General features: G+C 39.1%; 1 protein-coding gene across 2 annotated transcripts in view; it reads right to left on the minus strand.

The window, feature by feature from the left end:
• Nucleotides 1-18,195, minus strand: part of LOC121437958 (ras-related protein Rap-1A) — a 61,942-nt gene that overhangs the window by 17,564 nt on the left and 26,183 nt on the right. The window lies entirely within an intron of this gene.

Genomic DNA, 18,195 nt, shown 5'->3' on the forward strand with positions numbered 1-18,195 from the left:
TTAAATTTCATTTTTTATGTGCAAGAGTATTCTGATTGCTTGCATGTCTGTGCACTGCATGTGTGCCCGAGACCCGTGGAGGCTAGACGAGAGCACCAGATCCCCTGGAACTGAAGTTATTAATGGTTGTAAGCCACCATGTAGGTGCTGTCAATCAAACCTGAGTTATCTACAAGAACAGCCAGTGCTCTTAACCTCTGAGCCATCTTTCCAGTCCTGACACAGTGATCTCTTTAATATTATTATGGCTTTGTTTATATTATATAACATATACTGAGGAAAGGAGATTAGTTAGGAAGCCACGTCTGTAGTTCAGTGAGAACTGATGGAGACCTGTATAGTCACACTATACACTGAGAAGGGAGCAGTGCTTTCTGAAGGCATGGAACTCTAACTGATCAGAGATAATAGTTGGGAGAAAAAAGAAAGGCAAGCATAACTTCTAATTATCTAGCTTGAGCAAAAAAGTGGCTGATAGGACACCTGCAACTGAAGCAGGAACATTTCCTGGAGAAATTCCGTGTGAGAGTCCTGTGGAAAAGTATGTAATAGAATTTGATGGCTAGTTTTGAAACTCAAGTTTGGAAGGGACTAGAAAGACAGTAGCAATTAGAACCACAGCAGCAGATGAAATCAACACACCCAGTGAAAAGAGAAGAACGCTAAGAAGGAAGCTTGAAAATTAACTCCAAGTTCTCACGGAGACAGAAGGGAAAGGGGGAGGTGTGCTAAGTCTGTGCTTGACAAACTTATGTGGGCATCCTAAGCACATATTAGATAGTGCTCTCATTTACCTGAGAACAATGCTGATGGCTAAATACAGAGCATGTGTTTCCTGCACCAAGACGGTTCTATCCTTATCCAAGCCTCTTAGGGACTGCTATCATTATGACAATGTGTGAACTCACTAGTTCTCACGGGGTAATCACAATACAGCAACAGTGAGCTTGCTTATATTTCTCAAATGCCTCCAGATTTTCTAGGGAAACAGGAATTAGGGAAAGAATTCAGAGATGATCAAATTACTTGAGGGAACTCTCCAATAACAGAATATTTAGCTTCTGTTAACAAAATGGTTAAGATATCCAACTTTCAAAGCCATTTTTCACATACAGAATACTGGTTGTAGATATACATATCTACACATCCATAGAAATAATAAAACAGCTTGTCCAACAAGTACACACATACAAATTATCAGTAAGAGTAATTGGAGTTAACATTTTCCTTCTAAAGGGAGAGTTACTTCTAACACATCACTGCCAAGGAAGAAAACCACTATATTCTTCCAAGAAAACTCTATGTCTTTTTATGGAAATCTCTGCACTTCCAACAAGCACCAGAAAATGTCTTACTTTGGCTAAGACTACTGACAAATACAGAGGACAGGATAAACATGGCACTCTGTTTAAGTTTTAAGTCAATCTCGACTCCTTAACATTATGGTTCAAGTTCTAAATTTTTTTTCATTCTTCCTTTGGCAAAACTAGTCTTAGAAAATAGCATAACTTGGTTGTCAAAGCAAATAAATCCTAAATTTTATTTTCTACATTTTAAAAATACACAAACTGAAGAACTTTAAGACAAAAGTTTTCCCTGAAAATAGAACCTAAAATATAAATTCACTAAAGAAAATCAAGTATTTGGACGAGTTGAGAAATTTTAAGACACTTGAGCTAAACTTTAATAGTAGGGACCCCAAAGGTGCTCTCCTAGAAATGGCTTTCTATATTTAACCTTATTCATTTATTCATTCGTAGACAGTCTCATTATGCAGCCCAGGATGACATGATCTAGACTATGTAGATAAGGTTGGCCTCTGACACAGAGATCTACCTGCCTCTGCCTCTGGAGTGCTGGGATTAAAAGTGTGTGCCACTTTTTATTAAGACTGAGCAAAGCAACCCAGTATGAGGAATAGGGTCCCAAAAGTCAGTAAAGTGTCGGGGACAGCCCCTGCTACACAACTGTCACATATATGCCCAGGGCCTAGGTCTTAACACAAGGCGAGGTACTTAGTCTTACTACAATTTGATATGCCATGTATTGTCAATATCCATGGAAGGCCTGCCCTTTTCCGAACAGAAACGGAGGAGTGGATGGGAGAGGCAGGGGGAAGTGGGCAGAAAAGACTGGGGGGACAGGAGAGGGAAAACTACGATTGGGAAGTAAAATGAATGAATGAATAAGGAAATAATTGCAAAAAAAGTGTGTGCCACACCATATCCCACCCCATGGTTCAATGTTTGCAGATATCAACACTATTATTTGTTTGTTTGTTTATTTATTTATTTTTGAGACAGGGTTTCTCCATTACATAGCACTGGCTATCCTGGAACTCATTATGTATACCAGGCTGGCCTCACCTGCCTCTCTCTCCCGAGTGCTAGGATAAAGACACGCACCACAACACCTGAGTCAGTATTTTAAAACTAGCAAGTGGGGCAGCGGCTGGAGCTTATTGGTTGAACATGGCATGCAACTCTGGGCTAGATTCTCAGCACTGCCAAACAAAACAGGATAAGCAACTCTGACAAGTGGCCACAGGATGTTTTAGGGAGGGAAAATGCATACAGAAACCAGAACAAGATTTAACTTTCTAAAACAACCATTTTAATAGTGCAATATAGCAAAAACTCCAGTTTTCTGATATGAAACTGTATAATAACTATGTCACTGAAAGCATTCACCTTGAACCCTCTTTTCTCGTAGTTCCTAATATTCTCTAGACTAGGATACTTGGGGAAGGGAGTACATACACAGAAACTGAGGAGAAAAGGAAAGGGACCTTGTGGTGTATGGGATGGATTGGTGAGCACTTCTCAGGCTCACCACGCACCATGCATGCTCACCATGCACCAAAATCCACAAATTTTCAAGTTCCTTATATGCCACAACATCTGCATGACTACATACATCTTCTTATATACTTTAAACCATTTCTAGATTACTTGTGACCCCTGACAAAATGCGAATGTATGTAAGTTGTTACCATCATGTGTTATTCGATACAAGATAAAAATGCACAATCTCAGTACAAATGCTATTTTTTTCTAAAATATTTTATTCATGATTAGTTGAAATCACTAATACAGAATCTAAGGATAATTCATGTCAACTGTATTTCATCAGACTATATGACCTAAAACACAAAACATTTATTATATAGCACCTTAAAAGAAAAGATTACCAATCCTTGCTTCAGTTTACCAGAGGAAATATTAATATATCCAGAGGACTGGACAAGAAAAGGGTAAAAAATATCAGAACAGAATATAAAAGAAAAAAAATTAATTGCAATGATTACTGTCTACCATGCTGTGTTACACACTTTATATGCTACTATTTTTAATTCCCACAACAGTCTTTATATTCTCATTTATCCTCGTTTTTAAAAAAGATTTTTTATTTTATGTATAAAGGTGTTTTGGCTATATATATATCTGTGCACCATATGCATGCAGTATCCAAGAAAACCAGGAGAGGGCAGTGGATCCCCTGGAACAGGATTATAGACAGGCGTAGTACCATTTTTATAGGTGAGTCAGAGAGGCTAACACTAAGTAAGCTCCTCAGAGATGAAGTGCTGACTTCATTTAGATGAGAAAGGGCAACCACAAATCAGAAAAACTATTTGAGACAAAAAAATTAAGATTATAACAAAATCTAAAGAAAACAGGTAAGAGACCCTGTGGGAGGCTGTAAAATAAATGTTTAAAGACCTTTCCAGGTTATAATGTTTATATAAAAGATATAAAACATGATTATATAAAAAGTTGATAGATGGTGTGAAGAGGAAAGCAAGGTTAAAATAAGAGTCAATTACTGAGTTTATATACCGAGCCCAGAGTGTAGAAGGACAGAGATAGGGAATACACAGTATGAGTATGCTACGATTCGAATATCTGCCAAACTCATGTGCTGAAAATGTAATCCTCAAAGTCATATCTTTATTTGAGAAGTGGGACTGAATCAAAGGACTTCAATCATTAACAAAGAATTACCGGGTTGTCTGAGGATTGAGCATTTTCCTTTGCTTTAGAAAAGAATTTTTCTCTATACATAGAAAAATTTCAAGTCTAAACAACTGGAAAACTTAAAGCCAACAAACTAGATGAAAACACTTTCACAATAAGTAGGAAAGGTGCTAAGGAATGGCTCAGGGATAAAGTGTGTGCTGCACAAGCATAGATTCCCAGCATACAAATAAAAAGTCAAATGTGGTGTCTTGGGTCTGGTGGTGAGTACTTCTAACTCCAGCACTAGTGAGGTGGGGATAGGCAGAAGGAGAGCTGGGGTGGGGTGAGAGGCAACCAGTTTTACAAAAACAGTGAATTCAGGTTCAGTGGAAAACTATGTCGCCTCTAAATAAGGTGGAGAACAACAAATGGATATCTGACATCAACCTCTAACACTAAACATATATAAGACACACACACACACACACGTAGGAAGGCCAAAAAAAAATTCATTCAACTAGATTCAGAAACTAAAAAAATCAACATTAGGTCTAAATTGGGTCCCCAAAATGGCAGTGCTGATGACAATGTCTTAAATAGAAGGACTCCGACCCAGTGGACAGAAGGATTGTTATACTAGGTAAACAGAAGTTTAAAGTAAGCACTCAGGAAATCTCTGTATGGCAGATTTCTATTTACCAGGAAACCACTACCTCCCTTATCTACCCACAATGGTCAACTACCTCAGACAGAGCATCTCTAAAGTCTGCATCAGCTCCAAGAGCCCCCTTCCCCGCTGATTATCATTTAAAATCTGCTTGCTTTCTAGTAAACCACTGTCCTCTATTCTTGGACGCAGACTGGCAGTTGTCCCCATTATTAAACTTTTCTTTCTACCCACAGAATAGTCCAGTTTGGTGGTTTCACTGTATCCTCACTTAACAACAATAACAGAGTGTTAAACAAAGGTATTAGGAACAAGGCAAAGACGGTCAGCAGTTACAACACAACGAAAAGAAACCCTAACTCCAATTCTGCAAACTACATATGGTGGACATTTATTTTATGAGACGTCAATGTGGACAAATACAACTCTTAGAAAATAATGTACTTAATTTAGATGTGGCAAACGTACAAAGAGCTGGGGGTTTTTGTCTCTTCTGGCTTCAAATATTAAAATTAAAATATAAGAACTTAAAAAAAAACTATTATGTATACAAAATTCTGTCTGCATGTATACCTGCCCGCCAGAAGAAGGCACCAGATTTCACAGATGGTTGTGAGCCACCATGTGGTTGCTGGGAATTGAACTCAGGACCTCTGGAAGAGCAGCCAGTGCTCTTAACCTCTGAGCCATCTCTCCAGCCCATAAGAACTTCTTTAGTGACAAGCCAACAAAACCAGCACTAGGCAGGGTCATGAAGCCTCCTGTTGTAAGAAGAGCGGGCTACGTCCCGCTGCCAGGCTGGCTTATGCCCGAAATAATCACACAGAGATCTGTATTAATTAAATTGTTGCCTGGCCAATTAGCTCTAGCCTCTTGTTAGCTAACTCTCACATCTTCATTTAACCTATTTTTAATAATCTGTATGTCACCACCAGGCTGTGGCTTACCAGGAAAGATTCAGCATGTCTGACCTGGCAGCTTCATGACAGGTGGCTCTCTGCCTGCCTTCTTCCTCCCAGAATTCTGTTCTGTCTACTCCACCCACCTAAGAGAAGCCCTATCAAACCTTATTCAACCAATAAAATCAACACAAATACAGAAGGATCTCCTCCACCAGCCTCCTCTGATCTCTACTTCACACAATACTCAACTCCATTTCTGGGCAGCTGAGCGGTTAGAGGTTTATTCCATTGTTCTGGGTCTTATAGTGGCCACTAGCTAGTTTCGGTTCTGACCACTGTTATAAATAAAGCAAAGAGAATTCCTCCTCCATTTCTATACTGCAAACATTTGAGAAGGTTTTTTATTTCCTTCTCAGTCTCTATATGTATTCCTCTGCAGTAAGAAGTCTTTTTATCATGTTTTAAAACCGTTTCTGTTCTGTTACTGCTCTGGTCTCTTCTGGAAAAGCTTTAGTCCCTTACTCTTTAATATATACTTGGTACTTGGGCTGCAGCTTGGTGGCAAGGTCATTTGCATACCCTGGCAGTGTGCAAACAAAAATCAAACCAACAACAAAACCATCATATGGTCACTTAGTACTAGGAGGTACTGTCTTTAAAAAAAAAAAAAAACGTGGTCACTATTACCTTAACCTACAATTAAATTATTTGAGTATTTTCCTCTATAGTTCCTTTTTTGTTTGTTTGTTTTTCAAGACAAGGTTTCTCTGTATAGCTTTGGAACTTGTCCTGGCACTAGCTCTGTAGACCAGGCTGGCCTCAAACTCACAGAGATCCGCCTGCCTTTGCCTCCCAAGTGCTGGGATTAAAGGTGTGTGCCACCACTGCCCAGCTTCCTCTATATTTCTAAGAGTAATACTGTTGCCTCTTCATTTTTGGTTTTAGATGTCATGGTAAGAGCACTTACCATCCAAAATGCCTGGGCACTGAGGTGCCTCAGACTCTGAACTTGTGGAATTTGAAGCTCTGCTATTCAGTCCTCCTAAAGACACTGGCTCAGTACACTTACATCTTTTTTTTTAAAGTTTTTTTAAAATATTTATTTATTTATTATGTATACAATATTCTGTCTGTGTGCATGTCTGCAGGCCGGAAGAGGGCACCAGACCTCTTTACAGATGGTTGTGAGCCACCATGTGGTTGCTGGGAATTGAACTCAGGACCTTTGGAAGAGCAGGCAATGCTCTTAACCACTGAGCCATCTCTCCAGCCCCTACACTTACATCTTATGTAAGCTTTTTAGTTGAGGGGAAAGTAGAGATTGTTAGGCTGGTGACTGTGTCTAGTTTTTGTTTGTTTGTTTGCTTGCTTGCTTTTGCTGTTTTTAAGGGAAAATACTTAACTATAACTGTTCTTAGTGTCATTACTTTTTGGCACTGGTATACAACTCTTAGCACTTTCCACTGATCTTTCGGTTCAAAGCATTTCTCTGCATTTTCCTTATATACATGTTAACTAGAAACACAAATTATACTGTTTTTAAAAACCATTTATGTCATCTAACTAAATCTTTGTCAAAATCTTTAACAGAGGTTGGGAATAGTGCCACACACCTTTTAGTACCAGAACTTAGACGGCAGAGGAAGGTGGATGGGAGACCGTTTGGCCTACACAGCTAGTCCCAGGCCAGCCAAGGCTACATAGTGAGATTCTATCAAACAGATAAACATATACCACCACTTGAATGACAGTTTATTAAATAAATCCTTGGAATCTAAATATTCAAATAAAAGAGTTTCAAAGGTAACAGTAAAATTTCTGTTGTTTGATAAGTGGTTTTGAAAGTTTTAGCATACTATCGTAACAATAAAATAATCTATCATTGAACTTATTCACTGACCAAAAATGTTATTGTGTGCCATTTTTTGGTTGTCAATTAATTGGTCTGTAATCAACTAAGAGACATGCCCCTGGATAGGTTAAGGGTAATTGTCCGGAAGGGTAAGGATAGTCCCCACCAGCAGAGGCTCAGGTAAAACATTCAGAAACTGTTGCTCTTTGTCTGCTTGCCTTTGCCCCTTGCTGGATGGTGCTGCAGCTGCCATCTTCCACTGCCATCAGAGCTCAGCCTCTGGGACTTCTCCATGGTTCTCCAAGAATCTTTCAGGCCTTCAGTGTCAAGTCAGTCAGCTGAGACATCCACTCTTGTAGTCTGAACAGCTGGGCTCTCAGCCTCTCCAGTATGTAGACAGACATTGTTGGACTACACACCATGTGTCATGTAAACCAATCTAACCATCTCTTTGATAATATATATCCACTCTATTGATTTTGTTCCCCTAGAGTACCCTACTACAATCTCAATCTCTGTCATATTTTTGGTGTTTTCTGTTTCTTCTTTTTTTGGTAACCCACTGAGTTTAATTAGGACTGGCTGCATGGCACAGGAGAGGGGTTATTTAAAGAAACATGAGTAAGTTTTCAGTTTTCATGAAGAAAACTCCCCCTGCCTCAGCAACTATGAACTGTCAATATTGTTCATGACTATTTTTGGGTTTTGATACAAGGCCTTGTTCTGTAGTATAGGCTAGCCTAGAAATCACAGCAATCCTTCTGCACCAGTACCTAAATGCTGTGACTATAGGTATGTACCACAATGTTTGGCCCCCCTCTAATAATGTTTCCTTCATCAGGTTACTTAATCTCTAAACTCTACTGTCAGTAATCTTCCTTTGGGATATACAAATACTCGGTTCCAGTTGGTTTTTAAAAGTTACATTGCTCTCCATTACCACCAATCTTGAAAGATATTTTAGCTTTGTTTGTTTTTAGAGGTTTCTCTGTGTTACAGCTCTAGCTGTCCTGGAATTAGCTTTGTAGACCAGGATGGCCCCAAACTCACATAGCACCTGTCTCTGCCTCCCAAGTGCTGGGATTAAAGGCCTGTGCCACAGCCTGGTGAAATTTTAGCTTTAATAGCTGTTACTTTCAGTACACTGTAGTTAGTGAGTCTATTGTATTGGTTTCTATTTTCCTTTCACTAACTCAGCTGTTATAATGGCAAATCTTTTCAAAGTAATTTGTTTTCCCCCTCTGGCTATTTTGATTGTGGTTTTAACTGAGCTGTTTAGGCTTAGATTTCTATTTAGCTTGCTTAGGATCTAATGTCTTCAACTGGTGTCTTTCTGCTGTTTTGGAAATATTCAACCTTGATCTCCTTAAATATTATCCTGTTTGATTTTCCCTCATATCTGGAATTCTGGTCAGACAACTGCTAAATCTCTTCCTGTATTAGGATGTAGATTAAGCTGCTATAAACAAAATTCACACCTCCCCCACCCCATTCATACAGTCTAGGGCTTCCCCGGCAGTTAGTTTAGTAATATGCAAGGCAAACTATTCAATCTGACTCTGCCATTCTTAAAGCATTACCTTCTATACAGCCTCACTCCCCCCCCCCCCCCAAATAGCTCATTCACCACACTACATCCCTGTCAGTCCATCGGACAGAAGACAAGGAAAGAGAGATCATACTTTTCCTCCTTATGCATGACCTAGAAGTTGCACAATTTTCCACTTACATCCCAAATTGCTAAGAGTTTATCACAAGGACAGAGTTCACTTGTTGGAAGGCAATGGAATGGAAGTGTTAGCTGGGCAGCAAAGCATTCAACTAGACATCCTTTCATTACTCACAGGGCAAAGGTTATCAGGAAAATAACACTTTGTCATAATTTTCAAGTCGTCTTTTCTTTCGCATTTTTATCTCTGTCTCTTTTAGTTAATCTGTTTTCCAGATTATCCCATTGTTCACTAGTTCTCTATCACAACTCGCCTATTTAAATTTATTTATACAAATACATACATTACAAATGTATTTGTAAACATATATATTTAGTTTTTAGATATTTTTCCCTTCAAAGCTAAAGACAATACTTTATCATCTCATTTTTTTTTTTCTCCTGAGATAGGGTTTCTCTGTGGAGCCCTAGCTGTCCTGGAACTAGCTCCATAGACCATGTTGGCCTTGAACTAACTCACAGAGACCTGGGATTAAAGGTGTGTGCCACCACCACCCGGTGTCATTTTTTTTTTTCTTAAGTAGCACAGTGAAACAGTTAAAAGCCTGAATACAAGATCCACAGTGGTTATTACTAACCCTGACCATGTTACTTCCTCATTCCATGCTTCAGTTAGGTGGTCCTTGTTTCATAGTTTAGAACTGATTGAATTAATCTGTACCAGAGATTAAAATATTGGGAATTTCACAGAAGTTCTAAAACGCTAAGTATCATGTTATCATTCTGATATTTTAATTTAAATTTTCCTAAACATGCTGTCCCACATATAATAATGATAAAGTATGAACTCCATGAGGGATTTAATCTGCTGCTGTGTGTGGTTTGGTCCTTACTTTCAATCTCTCTTTTTCTTCTTTTCTTTTTTTGAGATAAGGTTCATCTGTGTAACAGTCCTGGCTGTCCTAGAACTCAATCTGTAGACCAGGCTGGCCTTGACCTCAGAAATCCACCTGTCTCTTCCTCCCAAATTCTGAGATTAAAGGTGTGAGCCACCACCATCTAGCTATTTTTTCTTTTTAAACTGAGTAATTTTTTTTTAAACCATGACATGTGTTTGCTTCTGTGAAGGGGCTACCTCTGGCCAGAATTACTGTAAACCATATTCTCATCTTGGAACTATATACAAACTGACTTAGAGATGCAAATCTCAGAGACTGAGTTCTAACTATAAACTGCTCCCCTCCCCACCTCTACGACCAGTTCCACTTAATTTCCTGTAGTTGTCCCAGGTTGGGGTCATATTAGACACACAATGGGTTGTTTCCAAATAGGCTGAGTTGTCCACCTTCCAGAACATCTCCAAGACAATGTAATCAGCCCCAAAAGTTCATGACAAAAGTTTGCCTCATGACAAAAACAGGTCGTGGCAGTTGTTCTAGTTTCTACTTCTTACAGAGCATGACCTCTAAAACACCCACTCTGGGGCTGGGACATTAGCTCCATGATGGAATGCTTTCATAGCTATGTATGCCCAGATCAAGGACCAATCTGTAGCCCACAAGAAAAAAAAAAAATATATATATATATATATATACACACACACACACGTATATATACATATATGTGTATAGATGTGTGTGTGTATCTTACCATGGTCACTGTCTTAGTTAGAACTGTCTGTAGTGATATTTAATTTGTATTTTAATAAAGCTTGACTGAAGATCAGAATGCAAAGCTAAGCCACTAGAGCCCAAGGAGTGGTGCACTACCTCTAATCCCAGAACTCGGGAGAGAGAGGCAGACAGATCTCTGTGAGTTCAAGGCTATCATGGGCTATACAAAATCACTCCAGGAATAGGTCCACGTGGTGGTGGCTCATACCTTTAATCCCAGTGTTTGGGAGTTACACACCTTTAATCCCAGCACTAGGAAGGTAGAGACACGAAGATATGACTGGGCAAAGAGAGGAACATAAAGGGGAAGAAACAGGAACTCATTGGTGTGTAGAGCCTGAGGATTTGTGGACATAGGATCTTGTCCATTCGGCCTGAAGATTTGGTGGAGGTAAAAGGTATCTCTAGTGGATGGCTGCTTCCCGATCTTCATCTTGAACCCCTATATCTGGTCTCTGGGTTTCTTATTACTTATGCTACATCTGTCAACTTGACATAGCCTACAGTCACATGAGAGGAAAGCCTCCACTAAGGATAAGCATGAGCCTGTGAGCAATGCAGCCATATTCCGTGTTAAAAAGTCTCATTTATTAAGCTGAGCGGTGATGGCACAAGCCTTTAATCCTAGCAGGCGGACCTCTGTGAGTTCAAGGCCAACCTGGTCTACAAGAGCTAGTTCCAGGATAGACTCCAAAGCTACAGAGAAACCCTGTCTTGAAAAATCAAAAAAAGTCATTTATTAATAATGCAGTAGTTTAAACTGTACTAGGTGATTTAGGTCACACATTACATCATTAAATCATTAGAATGAGCTGTTTCTAGAAACAAAAATACTTTAAAATGAAAATCTCAAATGTACTTTTTACATTAAATCAAATTACTAATCACAAGTAAAACATACCTTTCATATTGAAATGATTTAATATCATCCAGAAGGGAAGATCTTTGTTAAAGTGCCCAAGACTGTAACTTTTCCTTCTCAATGTCTAGTACTGGGAATGCCTCTAATTAACAGAGGGAGAACAGTACTACATCCAAAAATATACTGTACTCTGTCTTTGGGGACAACATGTGCTCTTGGATCCGTGAGCTATCAAAACCCTGTATCCTGTTTAGCAACATAGGAAATCATCCCAAATCATAATGGTTTACTGATGGACATGGAGACGGGGCACAGACAAACAAGGTGTTTATAAATAGGCTCAAGAAAAACCCGTGTGTGTGTGTGTGTGTGTGTGTGTGTGTGTGTTTGTGTGTAAGAGCATATGCATATGCACACAACACAGGGCAATGCTGGATATCCACTGCTTCTACCTTATTTTCTGAGACAGGGTCTCTCTCTCTGAACTGGAGCTCACTGGTTAGGTAAGACTAGCTGGCCAATGAACTCTAGAGATCCTGTTTCTGATTCCCCTGTAGGATTACAGGTATATACCAGCCTAGCTTTTTCTCTGGGTTCTGGGGATCCAAATTCAGGTCCTCATTACTATAAGGCAGATACTGATTGGGCCACTTTCACAGTCCTCAATCTAAAAAAAATTTAATACTTGCAAAGCTGACTAAAACATTTTTTTTTTTTACTTTAAAAGATATACTTGACCAAGTAAACTAAATTCTGCTAAGCGCAGCTAAATATGTCCAATTCTGGAATCCACTGGCAGATATTCTTCCATAAATGGGAGCATTTACTCTAATTTTGTTTCTTAGTGTGACTGCCAAATAAGCTACATATTTTTAATCTTAAAATGAAGAAGCCTGAGTTTGGAGTCATTTGGGGAGGGATCACTGTCACAAAGTTTCTAATAGATTTGTCTATTTTATTTTATTTTTTGAAGCAGATCCTAACTGACCCTGGGTCTCTTGAGTGCTAGAATTACATGCACGAAGTACCTCACCCAGCAATATATTTATTTTTCTAGTAGACTACTTCATTTCTTCTATCCAGCTGAAATGTTGTGTGACCTTGAAAAGGAAAGTGAAACCAGGTGACCAGCAGCAACTGAGCTTTATGTAGCATTCTGCCATTTACAAAGCTTTTATGTAATCAAAAAACTTAAAACATATGGGGGCTGGAGAGATGGCTCAGTGGTTAAGAGCATTGCCTGCTCTTCCAAAGGTCCTGAGTTCAATTCCCGGCAACCACATGGTGGCTCACAGCCATCTGTAATGAGGTCTGGTGCCCTCTTCCGGCCTGGCCTGCAGACACGCACACAGACAGAATATTGTATACATAATAAATAAATAAATATTTAAAAAAAAAAAAAAAAAAAAAAACTTAAAACATATTATTGTCCCATTGTAAAGGGAAACCATAAAAGGGTTTTGTTGGGTTAAATGATTTAGGCATAAAATAACTAGGAAGTCATATCCAAACCTGTTTCTAATGTTTAAATGACATTTGCTTTTCAATATATTATGCTTTATTATATAATAACAACAACCAATAATTAATTCCAGCAAACATTTCCTGAGTGCTTAGTATAGATAATTCATAATAAGGGAACTGAGGACATAGCTTAGTGGCAATATATCTGATTAGTGTAGGCAAGGCCATTGGTTCAACCCTCAGAATCACCTGGAAAGGAGGAAATCACGAGCTTAGGAGGTAGAAGCTAATTAATAAATAATATGCACAAGAGTGCATATCTAGGAAGAAAAGCCATGATTCAAACTCAAGCAATTTGATTTCAGAGTTCATTTGTTAACACGCCAACTTGCCTCTACGCATTTGCACGTGTTCATAAACTTGTATTTATGCATTTGGAAAGAGACTGAGGAGTGGAGACATTTAAAGGGTCTGTATCATTGTGTCTTGTATGTATCACTTGAATGGCAGGAGAGGAAGGATGTATAGGTGGACAAGTAGAATAAATGTGAAATTTCAAGAGAAATTTCGTTAAGCAGATTCAAGAGACTTGGAGTAAGCTACTGAGCTGTGCTGAGTAAGGGGAGGAATAACCACATGGGGCTTTTTTCTTAAACATTTATTTTATTTATAAATACATATGTGTGTCTGTATGAGTGTATGGCATGTTGTGTGCTGGTGTCTACAGAAGCCAGAAGAGAATGTCAGATCCTCTGAAGCTGGAGTCATAGGAGTTTATAAGACACCACATGTGGGTGCTGGGCCCTGAACTCCAGTTCTCTGCAAGAGCAGCAAGCATGATTGATGGCTTGGCCATCTCTCCAGTCCCACACAGGATGTTTCTAACAGCGGTTATCAAGTTACTGTGGTCTATCTATGATATCCTAAGAACCTGGAACATTTGTATCACAAGGGCACAGTTTTATAGCAGGAATCCAAGAAGAAAAAAAAAGAGCCATATAAGCACCATGTAGGAACAGAGGAACGAGAAACTGGAGACCGGCAGGAAGGCAAGGAAACAGAATTTTTTTTAAGCTGCCTACTAATAATATATTTTAGCTTTTAGCAGCTTCACGGTCAATATCCCACCCCACCCCCCATTGCTCCAAACAATACTTGGGAATGGTAGATGTTCAACAAATCTTTATTGTATGAGATCATTAAGGCTGGATTCAAAGCTAGACTTTGACAAACACTAATGTCTATCCCTTTTCTATTGAGTTCCTAGTTCAATAACCTTTAGAATTGGGTGAGAATGGAGTTGTGAATTGAGATAATGGTTAATCTTTTATCAGTTCAGCAGTATAGGGGTGAACAACAAATAAAATAATATATACATAAATCAGCAACACTATCAATTAGGAGGCAGCTTAAGGGAACATACTGATTCTTTAACCTTGAATTGAAAGGTTCAGAATTGGTCTTGACTGAGGAAGCTGAAAAGTAGAAGGCCCTCTTCTGCCATAACATGGAGGGCGGCAAAGGAAGTGGCAACACAACCCAGAAGGCGTGGGAGCAAGTTTTCTTACAGCTGAAAGGACAGACTGCTTGCAGGCTGACTTGGCTGGCCTGATCCCCTTGTCTCCACATGTGAGTGTGGAACCACAACATCTTTAGGATATGGAGGAGCTTATTCTGCCAGCTGGAGTTAATAAAAGCCAGGGCAGATTTGGATTAACTTTCTTTTCCATTGGAAAATGTCATATGGAAGGGACAACACTGGAGGAAAGGAATGGTCTTCAGCTAGGACTGAAGGAAAACCAAACAGGCCAGGTTAATGCCAAAGTGAATATGACAACCGGGTAAGGGGCACTTTAGGGTATTCTCTAAGTTCTCTGAGAATCCTCAACTATACATGTGATATTATTGTTGAGAAACTGTGTGGTACAAAAGATAATCTCAACACAGTAGCAGTTGGAAATATGGCAGACATGTATAAAAGTACAGGGAGTCTTCTATGGTAGTATAATGTGGTGTGGTAAGACCAACACTTACCAGCCTCAGTGTACTGTATAACAATGAGAACCTATACCAAGAGTCAATCTAAAGACTCTCAAATGGAGCACTTCAGTAGTCATCTTGTACCTACAAATATTCTGGACAAGTCAAGATGCTGGTTTGTTGTGCTGAAGATCACACTGGTTAGGCAGGACTGCACTCCTTGCCCCCAGTGCGTTGTAGCCACTGAGTATGTGTTTTCTTCTCCTTTGGACATGACCTCACACCTGTTCTCTCTCCTACCCACTAAAATGGAAAACACCCACTCTTCCCAGAACTCAGGTCATACTTCCTGTCAACACTTTATCACTATACTTGGCTTAACAATCTGAAACCGCGATGTTGTTTCGCATTCCAAATAGAGGGTGAAAACAAAGCCAAAGTCTACTTCTAATGTAAAAGTTGAGGATGTCCTATAAAGCCATTACATAAGAATAGAGATGTTATTTTGTGCTACATGTTAACAAATATACAGCTTTCTAGGATGCATACTGAAGATCTACACTGCATAAGACATTCTATTTTCTCATAGAGGAATCAAAAGACTATATAAAATTGAAAAGCTCATTCTGATAATTAGGAGATATAAATTGCTGATTATAGATATTTATAAATATATTTCATTGAGTATTTACTGCCTCAACATTCTTTTTACACGGCCATTAACCCAAGTAGACTAAGTAACCTATGAAAACTGACACCTATATTACTGTAACTAACTGCCATTTGACTATAATATATCAAATCTTTCCCGTGCGGGTTTGAATTAAAGTGGCCATTGTGTGCTCTTATGTTTGAACACTGGGTCCCCAGTTGGTAGAACTGTTTGGGAAGGATTAGGTATGTTACAGGGTCAAACTGTGAGGCTTCAAAAGCCTCTTACTAACCCTAGTGTACTCTTTGTCTCTTGCTGTTTGAGCTGTGAGCTCTCAGCTGCTGCTCTAACCACCATACCTGCTGCTTGGCACCACATTGCTCTGCCATGGCAGACTCTAAGCTATAAGCACAATTAAATGCTTTCTTTTCTTTCCTTTTTTTTTTTTCTTTTTCCCAAGACAGGGTTTCTCTGTAGCTTTGGAGCCTGTCCTGGAACTAGCTCTTGTAGACCGGGCTGGCCTCGCACTCACAAAGTAAATGCTTTCTTTTATAGGTTACTTTGGTCATGGTATTTTATCACAGCAAAAGAAAAGTGACTAAGACACAGCAAAAGAAAAGTAACTAAGACACCCCCTCAAGCCTATTCTCCACCAGGAAGCTAGGATGATTTTCACAAATGACAAATTGGTCACATTAGTAAATACCTCCTTGTTATCCACCCCCAAGTGAGTAAAATATTTTATTAGTGACTATCATTATCCTTAAAATAAAGAATGAAATACTAATAAGACCTAAGAAGTCTATATAATTTGACCGCTAAACCCCATGCTAAATTTGTCCTACAATGTGCCCCTTTCAGTTCTCAACTGTCCATCCTAATTGCTTTCTTTCATTTTCTTCAGTGTGCCATGCTCTCCTCTGCCAGAGACAAGTCTTCAGGGGAAGAGTTTTAGTGAGGAGAATGGGGATATGCATGATCAGAGCCCTGTTTCAAACCCTAATACTGTAAACAAACAGTTTGGTGAATAATGAAGCAGCAAATGGGGAAAGAAGTTCATGGAGTATATGCCTTAAATTTTCAAAAGTAGCATTTGATTGACTAAAGGCTAGGGCAGATTAAAGAACACAGGTATGCCAAAAGAACAGGGTGGCAAAGCCTTGAGAAGACTGGTAACTTCCATGAGAACAAGGAGGGCCCTAGCACTGGAGAGCAATGGAGGTTAATTAGTAGGAGATCTGACGCAGAGCTAAATTCAGCCTACTGGTCATGGTAAGGACTTTGGCTACTAACTTGGCATGAGACAGGAAGCCACTGGATGACTCTGAACAGAGGATGACAAGCTTCCTCCAGCTATGAAAGAGATAAAGGGCAAAGGCAGGAAGAACAATGAAGGCAACCACAACCACCCAAGACAACACGGACCAAAGCAGCTGCAGTGGAGGTGGTAAGAATTAGTTTCCAAATATAGTTGAAGACGAGGCCAAGCAAGAGAGGAGCTCGGGGTGTGTGTGTGTGTGGGGGGGGGGATTTCTAAAACAAAAACAAAACACCAAAAAAATCTGTGGATACTCAAACTGCAAGCAAAAGAAACAAAGAGAAAAAATGGTCAAATAAGCCAGAGGAAGGAGGAGCTAGGATAAGAATTACATCAGACTTCCCTTCCAACCTGTCAAGAGTAGAAAGTGAAATGCTTAAATCATTCAAGCCACAATTCTGCATCTAGGTCATTTATCCTTCAAAATGAGGGAGAATCTAAAAACAAAAACTGAAGGAATTTGTCACCAATATGCTTACCTTGCAAGAACTATGAAATTCTTCAGAAATGACAATGGTTTAAATCATAAACTTCATCTTTACTTTCCTTGGCTTATGGAATTGCATTCGCTAGAAGTGAATATCTAATACCAAAACGTATAGAACAAGGAGACCAGAAACAAATCTCCCACATTTGCTTATAATCACAGCACTGCACTGATGGCAGCATCAGGGACTAACAGATCTAGCCGGCAAAGGCAGGAAGGACAGAGGTGACTGACATTTAAAGACCATTCTAACCAACAACAGGATATACAGTATTCATCAGAGGATATAAAACAATTACCAACACAGGGCACACTCTAAACTATAAATATAAATCTCAATAAATGTAAAGGAATTTAAATCCTACAAAATGCCCTTTATTTTCATCAAACTGTTGTGCTCTGTTGTGGCCCCTGGACTGCCCTCTGCTCTTCATCATCATCTTCCATCCTTTTATTTTACTTCATGGTTTCCTGGACTCCTCTCTGTAACTGATCCTAATGAAGAATAGTTAACATCCCCATTTCTTTTTGTAAGATGGTGCTTTTTGTAAGAAACAAAAGCTGTTATGACCTAGTCTGGTTTCTTTTATTGCTTGACTATGTCAATGCTAAAAGTATAACTTCCAAAAATTGATTTAATAGTTTATAAACTGTATCAGAATGGAGTGGGAAGGAATGTATATTTAAATGTTCTAGTTTAAGTAGCATTT

Source organism: Microtus oregoni, unplaced genomic scaffold (genome assembly GCF_018167655.1).
Source record: "Microtus oregoni isolate MIOR12 unplaced genomic scaffold, Mior012 000054F_ref0000373, whole genome shotgun sequence".
In the NCBI taxonomy this organism is placed as follows: Eukaryota; Metazoa; Chordata; class Mammalia; order Rodentia; family Cricetidae; genus Microtus; species Microtus oregoni.